Here is a 5813-nt window from a genome sequence, read left to right as displayed (position 1 = left end):
GAGTAGGTGCGTGGTTGTTATCAAGTCGACGATTGTTATCTTGTTTTGTTTTTAGCCCTGAAGAAGGCTAGAAACTCTAGCCGAAACGTCGGCACATTAAAATAAGTTGGTCATACTTATTTGTGTTTCATTGACCGCACCCCCAACCATCTTCTCCTCATTTACTATAAAGTAGTTGATGACGTTTACCCTCGAAGGAGTAGGAGTTTTGACATTTGACAAAATAAATTCACAAAATGTTGATTTCTAGATGTTCGGACAGACATTTTGGATTTATGAAAAACAATATCTCAGGATTTATTAGATATCTGTCAGAACTCAAATTGCAGCTAGTTTAATGCGGTGCGTTATTAATTATTAATCCAATTGGTCTAGAGACATATTTTTTCAAAACTCAAACATTTTATAAAAACAATAGAAAAATTACAGACATCTGTACGTCCAATGGTTTCTGAAATAAAAGTTTTCATAAATCAAACTTATTCTCCAAAGAACTATAAATCAATTTATTTTAGGAAATATCATGAAAACTACTATTAATAATACTACAAAGGTTAAGGTCATAAACTACTTTATAGTACATTAACTAGCTTTATTTTTGGTGCTAGTAGACATCTATACATCACATAGTTCCTGAAATATAGATTTCTCAAAATAAATTTACCAACTACTAAGCTTTCAGTACATTTTTAAGAAATTTTGCTTTTTATAAAGCTATATCTCGAGAACTATTAAAGGTAAATAGCTCTATTAGGGCTAATATTTCAGCAAATTTACTCTGCTTTAAATAATGTCCTCTTAGGTTTAGGTATTATTTGTAATTTTAAAGATATAGAGCTCTGAATGAAAAATTAATTTGTTTTAACGTTTTGAAACAGCCGCCATTTTGTATTGTATTGGCAGACTCATCAATTTTTACTAGTAATCAGAAATTGGGGTGAAATAAATAACTGCCTCTTTTTGCATCTTGGGTTCTTGTACTATAGGGTCTAGGGTAATGCATACTCCACTAAGCAACAGTAGTCGAAGTGGGGAGGACCAAGAGAATTGCAGAACCACAGAAGCTGGTTAAGGATTGAGATGGTTTCATGGGTTATTTGGGAAATATGGTTATTCCGTGTTAGATATTGATCATAAGTGATTTGAAACTGAATAAGTATGTTGTAGACCTGTGGCAATGGATAATAAGGAAGAGAATTAAGTTAGATTTTTAAACCGATAAGGTTGGCATTGCTTTTTGCTGGATTCAGGGTCAACTTATTTTCAGAAGCCTTGTATACATAATAGCTTATTTACATAAATTTAATTATGAATTAATGATTAAAATAAAGAAAAATGTTTTTAAAATCCATTTTGATCCGTTAAGTTATTAACAATTGTGAAATATTTTTCTTGGTTCGCTTTGAGACATGACGAACGATAAAACAAAGAAAAATGCTAAAAAATATGGCACAATGGCGAGTCATTAAAATGAATTATTTATTATATTAGTTAACAAAAAGGAATGAAAATGATTATACCATATATAAAACATAATAGAAAAAATTAGCCAATTGGAATGTACAGTTTCGAGGAACATCTTGAGGTGAATTTAATAATTTAATGCTAAATTAAAACATTTTAAAAAACGCCCTAGTCATAACGGAGAAAAACTGGTTAGAGTAGACGGATGGATTTTTTTTTATTCGATTTTGAATTCTACAATTTTTGAAACTTCAAAATATAAATTTTGAGGGTAATGGTTAACATTTTTTTTTTTTTTAATTTTATTTTGGTCGGTTATGAAATTTCACTATTAAAAATATATCTGTGAGAGTACAGTGGAGTCGTTTGAAAACGGACAGTCCGTTGCTGAGGAGTGTTATTTTATTTTTTTAAAATCAATCCATATCGATGTTGGTATTTACCTTGTTATCGACAGGTGACCAACCTATTCTAACCATGGTGGGGAAATGGGTCAAGCTTTTCATTTTATGGGACTGCCACTTAATTAAACTGAAAAAGTCAACACCCCAGGCCGGATTCAAACCGGCGCCGCCCGCAGATCTCAGAACGATAGACCTAGGCCTAACCATCTGAGCTACGGATGGCCTGAGTATTAATTTAGAAGGGGTCTTTGATTATTGGAATTTTAATATGTGCATGCTTACAATCCAAAATCCTTAATGCTCCTTACTTTTTCATAAATAAAATCATACATAAAGACCTTAATGTTCCATATGTAACCGATCTTGCCCGAACCAGATACCATTCCTTACATTATAAACTCCCAAACCCACTAGTTTCTAACCTTGCTTCCTCTTCCATTCCTGATAATCCTCCAAGGTGCTTGAAAAGACGATGGCCACTAGACCTTCTTATGTAAAATGTCATTAGAGTGCTACCAATGGGTAGTTTCTCTACAAGCCTGTGTCACTCTATTATAAACTAAAATAAAATTTACTGGATGTATGTATATGAATGTACAGTTGTAAATAGTAATAAATAAATAATAATATGGGTAAGCATGTATGAAAATATGTTTTTAAATTTGGACGAATGGTGTTTATTTACAATTTTAAGTTCAACTAGCAGCCCCGGTAATGCTTTGCCGTTGCTACATTTGAGGATGTATATATACAATAATTAAACATTATTGAAACTTCGGTATCAATTAATATATTTACTTATTTATCTTAACATATATGAACTTTAACTATATTTTAGTCAATTATTTCAACGATGCATGTGTTGGGTAATCTTGGATGGGAAAAAGAATAAATAAAAAGGAAAGATATCTTTGTATTCATTGTTTGTTATCTTGTTCTGTTCTTAGCCCTGAGGAAGGCTAGAAATTCTGGCTGAAACATTGACATAATTAAAAAAGTTACTTCAACTTATTTGTTTTATTTTGACTGCACCCCCCTAACCATCTTCTCCTCGTATAAGTCATCCATGGTCAACTATCTCTCATGATTATTAGTGCCAATGATTCACCCAGAATTTCAGGCTTTCATCAAGATTAAGAACAAATAACAAGATAAAAACCAAAATCATGATTAAAAAGGATTACAGAATAATTAGAAAATTAAAAAATAAAAAACAATATAGATACATATATAGAGTTGAAAGAAAATATATAGTCAGAATATTATAAGAATATAAAAGCTTTATAAGAATAAGTAAAAGTTAAATTGAGGAAGAGGAAAGAAAAATAAAATAATATACATCTAATAAATAAATCTAGAAAGTAAATATATGTAAAAAATTAAAGTTATTAAAAAAAAAAGTATTACTTGATGAGGTAGTTGACCGTAGATTAATGATTGGAGAAGTTTGTCAGGGGGGGGGGGTGCGGTCAGCAAAGAACAACATAACACTCAATACTCAAAATAAGATTCAATTCAATATTTTGTATAATTCCAAATTTGTTTGTATACTATTTTCAATTTTATGTTTCTCTAAATGTTGTTGTTATCTCTTTTGTTCTATAGCCCTGATGAAAACCTGAAACTCAGGTCGAAACATTGGCATACAATAAATAAATATGGTTTTGTTTATTTATGTTGTTCTTTGCTGACCGCACCCCTCGACAAACTTCTCCAATCATAAAGTATTACTTATTTGTTTCCTTAACTCATTGCATTCCCAACCATTTTCTTCTCATATTATAGTTTTCACTTTCTTCAAATTAAATTGCTAAAAATGAACAACCCACTAATATATCATGGAACAGTAGTACAGTTTAATTTCCAAATTAGTATCTATTCCCACACTCCACACACTGGTTGGCACACAAAGAAAGAACATAATCGACCCATAAATATAAACTGGTTCTATAACAGACGAAAAAATGATGTGTTAATTAAATAGATTAGAATGGCATTACTAATATTGGGTTGTAAAATGAGTTCATAGCGTTTTTCAATCCTCTCTGTATTTATAAACTCATGTTTACTCGGTCAATAATGTTTACATATTCTAAAAAAGGATTTGTTAAGGTGCTTTTATGCATCAGTTTTAACCAACATTCCTTATCTTTAAGTGGTATTTTGCTTGCTTAAAATGGAGGAGAAAAATTTCATTTTCGTCATTTAATGATTTTTTATTTCCGAAAAAGAAAATCTGCTGCATAGACGGTTAACAAAATTTGCAGTGTGTATGGCAGTGATGCCTTAGGAGAAAGGACCGTCTGTAAGTGATTTGCTCGGTTCAGAACTGGAAATTGTGACTTGGAAGACAGAGTGCTCGGTCACAAACAGCCCTCACTCTATGATATGGGATATCGCAGAAACCCCTAACATATCTCGTGCAAGTATCTCAAATCATATGTGTCTCATAACCGCAAAGGCATAGTTTTCCATCACGATAACGCCCATCCTCACCTGTCTTTGCAAACATTTTGGGAGGACGGAATTAAAAAAATACCTGAAAGATGGCAACATGTAATAGATCAAAATGGGTCATATATAATTGATTAAAAATATTTACAAGAATATGATTTTTTTATTGAAACCACCTGCAAAAAACGCTACCAACTTATTTTACAACCCAATAATATACCCATTTTTTATTTTATATTGGTGACTCACTAGAATTATTTATTCACTATCTAGGCTTGGATCAAACGTTGTTAAGCATTACACGAAAATATTAGGAATTGAATGGAGTCTTAGAAGAGGAGACATATTGAAGCAAGATAGAGGAGCCATAATTGTTGCCAACCACCAAAATTTTTTAGATATACTGGGTAAATATATGAACAAAAAAAAATGTGTATGATGTAATATACTTTTTTTGTATAACATTTAACTGGAGAGGTGAAAATTTCTAACAATCATGAATCTCTATTTATGTATATATTTTTAACTATTTAAACCAATTTTCTATTATTTAAATTGTATTTTTGAACAGCTAAGGGATATAGAAATGGAGAAGGAATTAGCGTTTAATGGAAAAAAGTTTTTTAAAAAGTACAAAGAAATTTGAAATTTTTAAGTTTGGTGTATACAAAATAAATTCCACTACAGTTTCAGGCCAACACACTAGACTATTAAATATTTTTTTAAATATTAGAATAAAAAAAATCATAAAATCTTAAGTATAATAAAAAACTGCACTTGTACAACACCATGCTGTAAAAGGACATATTTTTTTAATTTTGATTTTGATTTTCAAGATGTTAAAATATTTTATAGAGAAAAAATTTATTTTAAAAGAAATTTTTTTTTGCATTAACAGTAAGTGAAAATCAGAATGTTGCGATCAATTATAAAATAAACACAAGAAATTTTAATGTGATGTATACCCAACTCTTAAATTAATTGAACAAGTAAGAAACTACCCATCCATTTTGTAAACAAAAATAACTAAGGATCCAATAGAGAGCACCAGAGATGGGAAAAAATTAGCTATGGTTAAAACTAATAGCTAGAATTGCCATGGATACAACACTTATACATGAATTAACAATTGATAAATAAATATCGTATCCATGACAATGTTAGCTATTAGTTTCGACTACAGCTAATTTTTGCCCATCTCTGGAATTCTATAACAAGCAATAGAAGTCCCATTGTTAACTACATTGCTAAAGTAGAGGTTTTTATTGGAGACTGAAAAGAAGATAATTCAAAATTTGATTTAAGTTAAAGAAATAATAAATTTTGCTTAAATATAAAAAAACTATTGATTTAATTAATTTTTAACTGTAATATAATTTTTTTTTAAATAAATATTTTCTAAAATATTAATTTATATATTGTAGATATAAAAGCCCTGGGAAAAATTATTATAGTGAATAAACAAGAGGGAATAAGCAGACATTTAAAATA

General features: G+C 29.9%; 1 pseudogene; it reads left to right on the top strand.

Annotated features, from left to right (window-relative positions):
- LOC106683710 (1-acyl-sn-glycerol-3-phosphate acyltransferase beta-like) overlaps positions 1-5813 on the top strand; it is a 30473-nt pseudogene that overhangs the window by 11097 nt on the left and 13563 nt on the right.

Source organism: Halyomorpha halys, unplaced genomic scaffold (genome assembly GCF_000696795.3).
Source record: "Halyomorpha halys isolate HHAL.00 unplaced genomic scaffold, Hhal_1.1 Scaffold506.1, whole genome shotgun sequence".
NCBI classification, from domain to species: domain Eukaryota; kingdom Metazoa; phylum Arthropoda; class Insecta; order Hemiptera; family Pentatomidae; genus Halyomorpha; species Halyomorpha halys.
Note: the sequence above shows the minus strand (reverse complement) of the source record. Positions and strands in the feature narration are given on the sequence as shown.